Source organism: Spinacia oleracea, chromosome 2 (assembly GCF_020520425.1).
Source record: "Spinacia oleracea cultivar Varoflay chromosome 2, BTI_SOV_V1, whole genome shotgun sequence".
In the NCBI taxonomy this organism is placed as follows: Eukaryota; Viridiplantae; Streptophyta; class Magnoliopsida; order Caryophyllales; family Amaranthaceae; genus Spinacia; species Spinacia oleracea.
The window spans coordinates 85,586,099-85,600,841 of NC_079488.1; positions in this window are offsets into that span (position 1 = coordinate 85,586,099).

Consider the following 14,743-nt stretch of genomic DNA (forward strand, 5'->3'; position numbering starts at 1 on the left):
TTAAATTCGTTTTCGAAATACGACCCAATAAATCTCGATTAAATAAATTCATTGAATTTATTTAATAAAAATACGGTTTTCGAAATAATTAATATTTAAATTAATTGAAAATAAAAATGCATTTAATTCTCATTAAATGGAATTAATTTATAAAAATACTTTATAAATACAACGAAATTCTTTATAAATATAATAAAATATATTTATAATTATAGAAACATACGAGGTATTACATACAAGATCTTTGCAGATTTGAACATGATCTGGACATGATCTGTATAGTTCAGTTATGATCTGGATATTATTTAATCCTATCAGTTCTAGTCTGGACATATAATGGTTCTGATCTATAAAAAAATCAGTTCTGATATGGACATGACCTGATCATATCGTTCCTGATCTGGACTTAATGGTTTTAATTTTGACATGATCAATTTGAATGTTTTGTTAATGTTTTTTATGCCTTAAATAATATATTTTAATTGCACTGATAACAACATTATTTTTTATTAAAGCAATAATAATAGTAATAAAATATTAAATATAATAACAATGATATAAACATATACCAATAATAATAATAATAATAATAATGATAATAATAATAATAATAATAAAAATAAATAATAATGATAATAATAATAATGATAATAGTAGTAATCTGGTCTGATCTGATCTGAACTTATTTTTTCTGATCTGAACTTATTTTTTTTTTCTGATCTAAACTTATATATTTTTTCTGATATGATCTGGTTAGATCTGAAATGAGTAATAAGGTTCTGAAATAAGGTGAACTAAACAGGGCCTTACAAAACAATTAAGGTTGTGGGTTGAGCTTTCGTAACTGAATGATCTCATAAGATCGTGACCGACAGTTTACGACGTAGCCTCAAAGGAGGCCCCACCACACCGCGGAACACAACCTGAACCGGCCAAATGGCAACATGTTAGATAATAGTCTTCTATTTGTGATTGTTGGAGTATTCTCCCACATGGAAGAAATATGAAGTTTAGAATGTCTTTAAATAGACCCATGTGCATCATATATTAAATATGTGATGGGTTGAGTTGTTGGGCCAAATGGAGCATTGGGGTTGGTGTGCTAGTATTCGGTTGGTAATATAGCTATATATTATTAATCAAGACTTAGCACTTAACGTTAATCTTTTTGCGGTTAATTAATTAATATTTCGATATTAATTATTTATTTATTTTAAATAGGATAATAACAAAGGGCGGTTATTAGTAACTGCCATATGGTTCCCTATTTAATCTAATGCATATTGATAATGTTAATTACGTTTTTCTTCATATTTATCACAATGTCAGTTTCTTCCAAAATACATGTTCATGGAGAATAGTTTAATTTGCTGTATTCCATTTGTGATTAGGGAATCCTGGGGGTAGATAGTATTTAACACAACACGCGTGGGGATGCCCCCTTATAGCCCAAACTACCAAGGGAAGTATAGTAAAGTATATACGTAGTACATCACATGCCCATATTTAAACAAATGAAAAGTTCATTTTTCTACCAATGTGGGACAAATTTATTCCCATTAAATAGTACATACTACATAGTAATATTGAAACTCATACTTTGTATTTCTACCGATGTAGAACAAGCCTTAAAACCCATACTTGTATTATACTAGATCTAGAACAGTATCAATCAAACATTCATAGATCTAGAACTATTCATGAACTCACAAGCTGATATACTGTTCCGTTGAAATGTGGGGAGTTAATTAAGCAAAAATCATTCCACAAAAACTTTCTGGCAATCACCAAAGATTCTTTGCGATCACTTTCAAAGTGGGTAAACTAATACTATAATTAACAAAACTACTTTAATTAGTAATGGTGGATGTGTTACCAGAAAATCACAACACTTAACCAAATTATCTTGGAGTATATTCTAAGCTACAGACACACACACACGCCTTGCATATTTAATTAGTTATTAATGCGACTAGCTAATATTGTTTAATTTGTTCAACTTTAAGGTTGCAGATTTGATTAGCCACTAATATAATGTTTTGCACTTTTACTGTACCTGCAGAGACTAATTTGTTTGCATTTTCTCAAGTCAAATTACTCCGTACTATGCTAATACCACGAGTACTCATCGTTTTTATACTGTTGTTCTACCACGAGTAGAGCATCAATTATTTTATTATATTAATTTTTTTTAGTAGGAAAAATACAAAAGTTAGGAAAATATTTTTTTTAAGACCGAAACCTAACTTATTTGAAGAAAAGAAAATAAGAAAATTTACTATTTACAAAAGGGTCAATATCCTGATGCGTTTGGACAAGGTGTCCTAAAGCGGCAACATAGTCAGTTGTACGATTAGATTCACAGTAAACATGTTGTGAATCTATAGCGTCGAAACGAGTCAGCAACTGCTTGATGTCATCAAGAAGTAATTGGATCTTCCAGGGAACTGTGCTTTACCCTGCAAAATATTCATAGCTAGAAGGTTATCTCCCTCTATAAATATATGTCTAATATTACGTTCTATGGCAAGTAAAATTTCGTTATGGAGGTCATGGCTTCAGCTACAAGAGGAGATGAGGCTCAAAGGTTATAAGTGTGACTAACAATGTTATTTCCAAGATAATCCCTAATCACTACCCCACTTGTGCCAGAGTTATTAGGAATAGAGCCATCAAAATTAACTTTTAGCACACCAGACGCAGCGGGAGACCATGTCACTTGAATAAACTTGGGAGAAGACGAGGATTTTTGGACTCAAGCTCCATGACCATAGAATCAAGTTTGGTAAGAATACCCCATTCGGTAAAAGTTCGATAAACCCTGGAATATATAGACATAACCAAGAAAGGAGTTCGTCGAAAGATGAGTGCATTACGAGACTTCTAGATACTCCAAAGTGACGTCACTATCTTTTTAACCGAGAGTCTAATATTTTGGCGTAGGTCACGAAATAGGTACGGTGTAGGACATAGGTATAATGGATGGGAGTTCCCTACCATTGCATAGCAACAACAGAATTCCAAAACTCTCTAACTTTAGGCAGAGCAAAAATAAATGATCTTGCGTCTCCCGTTGGCTATTGCAAAGAGGACAACACGTAGGTATGTCATTATTTCGATACCTTAGATTTTCTCGAGTTGGAAGGCCATTATAAAGTAGTTGCCAGAGAAATTTCTGAGCTTAGGGTTAATATCGAGTTTCCAAATCCATGAAAATTCTCATTTAGCTTTAGAAGAGAAGTTATGAGCTAACCAAGTAGCTGATTTGACTGTGAACTCGCCATTGCTGGAAAGACCCCAACAAGGTGAGCATCAATTATTCATCCAATACATATAACAATTTTAGTACCATGAGTTCATGATATTTTTGGTACCCCTTGAATTATATCTCGTCTATATATATCATTGCTATTACAAAACTATGTGCACCCATTTTTTTGTCTTTGTTGTTGGGAAATTCTATATGATGACCTCGTAGTTTGAGAAATTCTATATGGTTGAAACAAATAACTTTGACTTTCTAAAGTGACCCTAAGATATTGTTTTTTATGGTAAGTGTCCTTATTGTTGTTTTAAACTACTAGCCTAACTATTTAATGACTGATTTTTTACTTGAATCCTAAATTTACTAATATATTCTGGTTAACATTTGATGTATGATTTTTAAAAATTATTTCTAGGTCTGATAAATTATTTAAAGAACTGGTTGGGGCTTCGCGCTTCTATATGTGCAGTTAAGGTTGCTCTAAATTAGTCTGAGGTGAGAGTGAGATCCAACATAGGCTTGCAAGAATATATACACAATACACTCGTTATATATTTGTAAGACATATCTGATACAATTAAGTATATGTTAGAACATAGGCTTGCATGATTACCCAAAGCTTATGTTGTCGCCGTATTCCGTCGAGACGTGTGTCATCTTCACATCTAATACGGCTACAACATATAAGCTTCGTTGGGTTCCTGCCCCAAGGAGACGTTGTAGAATCCATTAATAGACGAAATTCGGTCTCATAACTTTTTTTACCACCTCTAATTGATATTTTTCTCTTACCAGTTCCAACAACCAATTCGACTTGCTCATCTTTCCTTAACAAGTTTTGTCGGGCCCAAGTGTATAGTTTTGCACTTTTGCTCAATCATCACAATTGCATATTTACCTATCTAGATTTGTTGTGAATAGGTGAATTAAATCCTTAATGACGGATTAATATAGTTGGGTTTGCTAATTATGCACTGCAAAGAAGAATTGAAGGAAGAAAATAAATGAAGCAATTTGCTTCTTTTGCTACGTGTGCACGCACAGCCTGATGGCGTGCTCTTTCACAGTAGCTACTAGAAGGTTTTAGGCATTATGTGCGCACACACAGAAATGGCATGTGCACGCGAACAAGAAGGGTTGTGCGCACGCACAGATTTCAACGGAGCTACTGCAAGTTTGTAGGCATTTTGTGGGCACGCACAAAAATGGCTTGTGCGCGCGCACAGAAGTTTTGTACGCGCTCACAGATTGAGTTGTGCGCTCGCGCAACTGAGCGGGGTCCCTTCTTGCCTTTTGTTTGAGCTACGTGGCATTTTCTACTCCATTGATCTGATTTCTTCTTTGTACTATATATACCAACTAAACCTATTTTCTAATTTGTGTGGAGAATTTATAGTGAGAGAAACACATTAACACAAGAGAGTTAGAGAGAGAAAGTAGATTTAAACTCATTCTCACACTATTTATATTTGTAATGCCTCCTCAAAGTGTGAAGTGATTAATGTTTATGTCAAATTTCGTCTAGGGGCAACACTTGGCTCGGGTCGACACTAACTAAGCAATGAATGAATAAAGCAAGTAAAAGAGACACGACACAGAGAGGTGTTGACGCGGAATACCCAGGAATAAGGTAAAAAATCGCGGATAGCTATGAAGCTATCAATCCACTAAGTATCCTATGAAATTTGTATGAATGTTTATGCTTTTCTAATGAAAATAACTGATACAAGGAATTCCTTGAAGTGCGAGAGTAATACTTGCTTGAATGTTGAGAGCTTAAGTTAACTTGTCCCTTCTTCTTGTTGCTTTGTCTCTTTTTATATCTGAAGAGTCACGGTCCTGTTGGTTGGAAGACTCTCTAAAAGATAGGGATCTTCCTCTAGCCTTTATCCACGTTCCTCTATGTTCTCCAACAACTTCCGTGATCTTTAGTGACTTCTTGGACCCGTTATGAGGGCGTGGCGGCGCAGCATATTCTGGGCTTTGGGCCTGGATCTTAACCTATCTTGGCTTACTCCTTTGTCGATCGTCACTGGTCTCATGTCGCTGGTCTATCGTGTCCCGTCGTCCGACGTCGCATCTGACGTGCCCCTTTGGCGCGATGTTACCTGTGACACGACAACACCTACGACATGATCAAACGTTAGAGCAGTTATGTCGTTGGTCCAAAAAGTGGGATAACAGTTTGCCCCCAATTGTGAATTTGCGGGGTCATACAAAGCAAAAGAAACAATTCAATTTTGAAAAACAAACCGTCCACAACTGCCTAGTTCGTGGGAATAAACCGTTCGAAATTCTAAAGAAATAAATATTGACCTGCGACACGCAATAAAGTTCTTCACATAGAAAATTTTCAAAAACTTCCAGATCTAAAAACAAGAGAGAGAAAAGGAGAAAAAGGGAGAAAGAGAAATTGGTTTTTGCACTGAGTTCGTCCAAATTCAGGTAAAGTTTGCTCATTTCTTTTGATTTTCCTGTAGAATTTCATAAGTAAGATGGTTAGATCTAAGTCGATTGTGGCTAAAGGGAAAGGGGAGTCGGGATCTGGTCGGGTTAAGTCCCTTAATCCGATATACTCTACCGTAGTGGATCCGGCGGTGTTTGTCGAGCTCGCTGGCTTACCGCCGTCAGCGGAGGTGAAGATTCCAGATCCAGATGAAGAATCTCTTGACTGTCCGGAGGGGTACGTAGTCATGTACGAGTATCTGTTCACAATTGGCTTCAAATTTCCTTTTACTCCGCTAGCTAGGTCTTTCATTGAGGTTTTTCATTTGAGTCCGGGTCAGTTAATGCCCCAGATCTGGCGGGTTTTCGCGGTGGTTCAAGGGGTTATTGCAGACTGGCAGGTGCCTTTTGACTTGGCCGACTTGATGTATTCTTACGACCTGGCGCTGAAGGAGTGTTGTAGGTATACACTGGTTACGGAGAAGGGGAAGAAGAATTTAGGCGTTGGTTTAGCTGTGAACGACAGGGGTTGGCAGAGTCGGTTTGTCTATGTGAACAAGGATTCTTTGGGAGAGAAAGGACATTCTTTGGTTGAAGGGTGGACGACGGAAGGTAAAGGTGGTTTTTGTCTTTGTTTCTCGTCGTTTTACTGAACGTCGCCTTACTTGGTTTTGTTTTGCAGTTGTCAAGGTATCGTCGTTGGCTGAGTTGAACGCTGATTCGCACGACAAGTATCAGAAGTTCTTAGGCTATTCCGTCGAGGACAGGTCTTTCAGTCGCGACGATGGTCTTTTAGACGGGCAGGAGGAGACTCATACGGGCGACATCGAAGGTGCAGAGGAGGAAGTAGAGGAGGAGACTGATTGCTTGGTTCGTCGTCGAAAGAGGTTGAATTTAGCTGAAGAGGTGGTAGCAAATTCGTCATCTGCTGAGGGGGAAGAAGATATGGCTGATACTTCAGGTATTTTGTGCCGACATTTTTCTTTGTCTTTTTTATTACGTTTTTGGGGATTTGTGTTTTATGGTGTTGTGCTTTTTTTTGAAGAGCATACGTTGTCAAGTAGGCTGGTGTCGAGGATGTCGCAGAGCGAAGTGATGGAAAGGGCGAGGAAGCGTCTGAGGTCGACTACTGCTGCTGGTGGGCAGAGTTCGTCTGCTGTGTCTGGCAATCGGGCCATGTCTATCGTTCCTCGACATTCTAAGATAGGGGCGTCGCCCGATACGCTTGTCGTCATAGGCGGCGAAGGTTTTCATCCCATTGCTTCGTCGTCACCTCCGAAGCCGTTCAAGGCACCATCGACTGTTTCCGTCAACGTTGGTAGTGTCTCTGCCGGGTCGGCCAAGAAGCGTCTTGCCGAGAAAGGTTCTGTCGAGGATACGGTTATCTCTCTGCCCCCACGCTTCTTGGGTGATGGCGAGGCTGCCGTTGTTTGGCCTTATGCGGATCGATTGATTTTACCGTCGACGTATCAGCGTTATCATGAGGTGGAGCCTCTATCTGTCGCATCGGACACTGCTGAACTTAGTTTACGGGTGAGTTTACTTTCTTTTTACATGTCGTGTGTGAGTTTGTACTATTTTTAATTCGTGGAGATATGTCATGTTTGCAGGCGTCGCAGGCTGCCTTGGCCGTGCGTCGACAATGTTCGCCTTGGCCAAATTTCGTCTAGGGGCGACACTTGGCTCGGGTCGACACTAACTAAGAAATGAATGAATAAAGCAAGTAAAAGAGACACGACACAGAGAGGTGTTGACGCGAAAAACCCAGGAATAAGGTAAAAAACCGCGGATAGCTATGAGGCTATCAATCCACTAAGTATCCTATGAAATTTGTATGAATGTTTATGCTTTTCTAATGAAAATAACTGATACAAGGAATTCCTTAAAGTGCGAGAGTAATAATTGCTTGAATGTAGAGAGCTTAAGTTAACTTGTCCCTTCTTCTTGTTGCTTCGTCTCTTTTTATATCTGAAGAGTCACGGTCCTGTTGGTTGGAAGACTCCCTAAAAGATAGGGGTCTTCCTCTAGCCGTTATCCACGTTCCTCTCTGTTCTCCAACAACTTCCGTGATCTTTGGTGACTTCTTGGACCCGTTCTGAGGGCGTGACGGCGCAGCATATTCTGGGCTTTGGGCCTGGATCTTAACCTATCTTGGCTTACTCCTTTGTCGATCGTCGCTGGTCTCATGTCGCTGGTCTATCGTCGCCTATGTCCCGTCGTCCGACGTCGCATCTGACGTGCCCCTTTGGCGCATGTTACCTGTGACACGACAACACCTACGACATGATCAAACGTTAGAGCAGTTATGTCGTTGGTCCAAAAAGTGGGATAACAATTAATACAAGCATTAATCCCCCTCCCCCAAAGTGGATGTAGTTCATTTATGAGTGAACCACTATAAATTTGTTGTTCTTTATTTGATTATTTATTGTTCTTCATTTATTGCCCAACTAGAAAACCACAAATCAAAAGCGATCGATCTTTATTGAATTAATCCGACATTAATTCATAACAAGAATTTATATTTATATTATTCACAATGACTGAAAACTATCGGACGCTACTATGATAACAAACAGTTATATCGCAAATTTGAAAAGTTTATAAATTAGCATTCGACTTTGGTGAAACTATAACCAATGAACAACCTCAATATCCTTCACCAATATACACACATTATATTCTCAACAATCCATCAATATCAATCACAATAAACAAAAATCGAGTTAAAGAACAATAGTACTTGATTTGCAGATTTAGACGTTCGCACTTTTAATGTTTTACAAAGTTGGTTACTGATCCAAAAGCTACGAAATTTTACACCATAAAACATCAATCTTTATGGAGTCCAAAGTAACAAAAATTAATGAAAATAACAAGTAGATTGGTCGCATAAAGCAAAAACTTTAACTCTTTCTATCAGAACAAAATACACACAAAATGAAGCAACGTCAAACTCGTGCAAATGCCAAAAGGATTCACTCTTCGAATCTGGTACCAATTGAAGTGTAAACGAAATCACTTGTCGGGATCTTATTAAATCTACGGTTTTTTCATGAAATGCCCCTGAGGTTTAACGAAATGCACCAAATACACCCGCGTGTTTCGAAATACATAATATACACCTATTTAAACTTAGAGTGCACCAAATACCCTTGGATTTAACGGCCGTTAGTACTCCGTTAGCGTTAATTTACGTTTATGCCCTTATTCACCAAATATTATACAATTTGACTTTAAAAAAAATCTCATTTCTTCTCTCTCCTCTCATCTCCTCTGTTGTTTCTTACCCATCTTCAATTTCACCCCCAATTCATCAATAGCCATTGATTCACCTCAAATTACCCAGAAATACAAGCCTCTTCTTCCTGTGATTTGGTGGTGCATGTGGGAATTCCGGCGGGAAGTCCGGCAGTGAAGAGCTCTGTTGATTCGAAAGAGGTAATTGAAACTGAAACAAGGTGCTCGAGCTTTAAAATTGAGGCTCTGAATTGAAGATGGGTTAGGGCATTGAAATCGAGGCTCTGAAACTGAAACAAGGGTTTTGCCGAGTCGTTGATTGAAGGTTTAGGGTATTCTACTTCTTCAATTTCCCCTGAATTGCTAAGAAATTTCCGTATTACAATGCAAAATTCGGATTAGGTATTCTCTAAATTCCGGCGTTTTCGAATTCCGCTAATTTCTACACCCTAATATTGGGAATTGTGTCTTCATTGATATGAATCCTAGATTGGGAGCGCAATTTTAATTTTAATTTTGGGATTTCTTGCTATGAATCCTTGATAGGGCGCGTAATAATTGTGATTTCGGAGGTGAGAGAATGGTGAATGATGTAGTTTCTGCGCTGAAATCTAACGAAAACGATGATGGTAGTTCGAAGAAGTTGAGTAGTGGTAAAAATGATTCATCAGCTTCAGCCTCAGCCTCAAATGCTTTTGGGTTAAGGAGAGCTCAGAGAAATTCGAGCCTGGTTAGTCTTAGGAAGTAGCAGAGACTAGAAAAGAAGACGCCATCAGTTACCCCTCCTTCTAAGAACAAAATTATAGTGTTTTTGGTGTTAAATGATTTTTTATTCTTTAGTTTTCCCCCCAAATTATAGTGTTTCTTGAAGATTTTCGAGCAATTTCATGTTTGCAAGAGTCTTAAAATTCCTGATATGGATGTTTACTTCCTGGATTAATTATGTGTTATGGGAGCAGTTTTTTTCCCATGAGTCCATTGTGCGAGAATCTAGAAGAGGTTGATTTAAGTACACTTAAAAATACGCATTGCCCAGAGAGTTTCAGGTTTGATTTTGAGGGTTATTCATCTGAATTTGGCGGGTTCTCTCTTGCACCTGTCAAGCCTGTTCTTGATTTTGATTCTATTAAGGATTAAATAGAAGAAATGCAAGGCCCTGATGGTGGTGCAGCGTGTAAAGCTGATAGTTGTTGCTGGGTATCTGTGGGCAGCAGGGGGAGTAACATCATCATTGTATCTGTTAAATTTAGTTGAATTCTATAGCATGTTCAAGTGTCAAGCACCTTGATCTTATTTCTATTTTCAATAGTGAAGTATTATTTTGTTAATTCTTTTATCATCATAGTTCCATTAGTTTGTTAGTTTAATCATCATATTTCTATTTTCAATAGTGAAGTATTATTTTCAATAGTGCAGAGTATATTTTGAACAAAGACAGTTGTTTCACGAATTGATTTTCTTTATCAATATATTTTGTGATTATCTTGACGCATTAATAAAATTAGCCGTTAGATTCAATTTCTGCAATTTGGGTATTTTGTGCAAATAAGTTTACAAATAGGTGTATATTGTGCAATAAGTTTATAAATAGGGGCATTTGGTGAATTATAAACATGACTTAACGGAGGACTAACGGAATGTCAAATCAGGGGTATTTGGTGAACAGTACGGGAAAAATAGGGGTATATTATGTAATTTGAAACACGCAGGTGCATTTGGTGCATTTCGTTAAACCTCAAGGGCATTTCATGAAAAAACCGTTAAATCTATACAGAGTATTTCTTTTGTGGATATTGTATGACTAAGGCCCGATTTATTTCAACTTATTTCAGGACCTTATTATTTATTTCAGATTTAATTAGATCAGATCAGATCATCAGACCAGATCAAATCAAAAAAAATAAGTTCAGATCAGATCAGATCAGAAAAAATAAGTTCAGATCAGATCAGATCAGACCAGATGATTATTATTATTATTATTATATTGGTATATGTTTATATAATTGTTATTATATTTAATATTTTATTACTATTATTGCTTTAATGAAAATTAATGTTATTGTCGGTGCAATTAAAATCTGTTATTTAAGGCATAAAAAAACATTAACAAAAGATTCAAATTCATCATGTCCAAATTAAAACTATTAAGTCCAGATCAGAAACGATATGATCAGGTCATGTCCATATTAGAACTGATTTTTATAGATCAGAACCATTGTATATCCAGATCAGAACTGATAGGATCAGATAATATCCAGATCATAACTAATTTGTATAGATCATGTCCAGATAATGTTCAAATCTGCAAAGATCTTGTCTACATCAGAATCGATCCTTACAGAACCAATATGTTCAGATCAAAACCGATTTGTACAAATCATGTCCAGATCAGAAGCAATACGTCCAAATTATAACTGGTCTAGTATCGACTCTGTACAGATTACGTTCAGATCAGAATTGATCTACAAAGATCATGACCATATCAGAATTCATTTATACAAATTATGACCAGATTAGAACTGGTCTGTACAGATCATGACCAGATCAGAACTGGATGTACATATCATGTCCAGATTAGAACTAAAATGTACGGATCATGTCTATATCATGTCCAGATCCGAACTGATCAGTACAGATCATGTCTAGATCAGAACTGATCTGTCAGATCATGTCTAGATCAGAATTGATCTGTCAGATCATGTCCAAATCAGAACTGAATTGTACAGATCATGTCCATATCAAAACTAATCTGTACAGATCATGTCCAAATCAGAACTGATCTGTACAAATCATGTCCAGATCAGAATTGATCTGTACAAATCATGTCCAGATCAGAATTGATCATGTCCAGATCAGAAATGATCTGTACAAATTATGTCAAGATCAGAACTGATCTGTACAGATCATATACAGATCAGCACTTATATGTCTAGATCATAACTGATCTATCTAAATCATATATAGGTCTATCTTATATAAGGAATTGAATTGTTAAATCATGAGCAAAGTCAAATAAATAATAACAATATTATAAATTTGTGTAACATTTATTTTACACGTAAGTCGTTTAATATTAATAAAAGTAGATTTTTGTTTAAACTTAATTTTAAAGAATCGGATCAGATCATATCAGACCAGATCAAATCAGATCAGATTAGATCAGATCAGACCAGATCAGATCAGAAAAAATAAGTTCAGATCAGATCAGATCAGAAAAGATCAGAATCAAATCAGATCAAGAGAAATAAGGTGAACTAAACAGGGCCTAAGATTAATAATGAATCAATTTTTCCTTTAAAAAGCTAAGTTAAAATGCAATTTTTTGAAAAGATAAAGCGTAAAAGAGTGGTCTATTTGCACCTCAATTTTCAACACATACATCTCATCATCTCATGAGAATTTATAAGTCTAAAATATTAGTAAGTCATACAATTGAAGTTGCATTGGTGATGATGAGTTATTGCTACATGCTTGCTCATCTACTTTAGTAAACACATGAGACATAAACTAATTAATTAAATCTACCATTGGTGGTTGCTCCATTATCTTTTGCATTACTCCAGCTAACAGTACTTTGAATATACGGCATCAATGTTACACGTGCTAATTAATTAATGAATTAATTAATAATTTAATATATGGCTTTCGTTTTAGTTCAATGATTTATTTATTTGTAATCTATTGTATATTATCATACTCCGTATTTGATTAATTGATACTCATAAGTGTCATAACTAAGTACTAACTAACTGGATATTTTACTTGTTGAAATATAATACGCAAACTTAATTGCCACCTCTTTTTTGTTACATCATCAACTAATCAAGATACCATGAATCATGATACAGAAAACTTTTATATTCTTCCCTATAATCGTTGACTTGGAAAACGACGCACCAACGGGGAGCTACCATTGTCCACATTCCCCAACTACTTTAACACAAAATATGTCCGGCCTCACTCTACATTCTGTAATACTCCGTACATTATTATGCGGAGTACGGAGTATTGCAGTCTGCCGTCGCATGGCTCCGTAAAAACATCCCAGAGCATTTTTCGTCTTTTCACGCGAAAAAATAATGGTAGTAACTTGTTGTTTTTAGTCTCCACCAATAGGGATGTACTCCATAAGTGTATTGAACAAATTCCAATCCAATTCATTCCAAACTTGTCGGATTGTATTGAATTTGAATTTTTTTTGGATAGGACTCATACTCAAATTTTCAAGTCCAATTAGTTTTGGAATGGACTTGGACTCAATTGTTTGGAGTCCAAAAATCCAATCATGTCCAAAGTTTTAAAATTTTATTTTTATATAAACATATGTAATTTTAAGACTATATATTGGAAAATTTGCAGTAAAGACACCAAATGTTACACTCCATATTAAACCATAACTCAAAAGTATTATCTCACCTTTTTCTCTTTCGCTTTTTCTCGTAGGTTGTGATGGTTGATTATTGAGATTTAATATATTTTAATTTTCTTTTTATTAAGAACTGAAACCTTTTTCGGCTAAGTATTTAGATGTGTAAGACATATTGTTATTTAAAATTATATCTATTTCTTTTCCTTTTATAGAAATATACAGATATTTTATTTTCCTTTTATAGAAGGGTGCCTTGTAGTTATTGACCGGCGTTAAAGGATTTCATACCCAATATTTAATACTTGTATATTTTGTTTTATGTGTCGAAAAATTAGCCGATAATAATATTATTTGCTTTTATGTTCGAATCTTTTGAGTTTTATTTTTATTTTTGGGTGTTCCTTTTTGACAAATTTGCCATTATTCACTTACAATTTTGTACGTATGCGTCGCTTTTCCTTTAAAAGTCTCTCTTCAAGTACAACCACCATGAAAAAGTCAACGGATATTTCATGAAATGCCCTCGAGTTTTTCCATAATTCACCAAACGCCCATCAAGTTTCAATAATTCATAAAATACCCCTCACAATTCGTACAAATACCCAACATACCCTTACTAATAACGGACCGTTAGTCTGCCGTTAGCCAAGTTTTCTATTCACCCAAATGCCCCTATTCTGAAACTTATTTCACCAAATGCCCCTATTGTGAAACTTATTTCACCAAATGCCCCAAACTTATGTATAGCTATTTTGATGTTTCAGCGACTAGTTTTTGTGTTTGAAAGGTAGCTGTTGGTCACGGTTGACTATAAAAGCCCCTTTGCTGAATGGTTCTTGTAATTTAGATGTTATTTTGATTTGCATTGCTAATTTCATAAGATTTTTGTCATGAGTTTTCTTTCAAAATCATCATCCAAACCCAATGAGTCCACATATACTAGAGTACCTACCAATTTTTGTTATTGTGGTAGGAAATTTGTCATTCGAAGCTTTGATACAACACTCAATCCACAAAGGTTGTACTACAAGTGTGATCCTTGAAACAATCTGAGATGGTGAAAGGGAGTAGTTGAGCAAAAAAACAAGGGGCAACAACACGAAGGACAATGCGGGGGAAGCTTAGGCGAAGGAGAAAGTATTGAAAACAGGCGAAACAGTAAGATGCAAGAAGAATTGAAGCAAATGAAGAAGAAGCTAAAACAACAACAAAAATTAGTCAAAGTTGTAATACAAATGGGGATATTGATGTTTGTAATTTTACTGTTTGTAATCATGAAGTAAACACAAGTAATGAGAAACAAATTCACATTTCATAAATAATTGATGTTGCATAATCTGCACAAAATACCAAACTGGGAAGCATTTCTGTTTTTAGCTTCACTTACAAAACATCTTTGCACCAACTACATTTAATGTTATTTT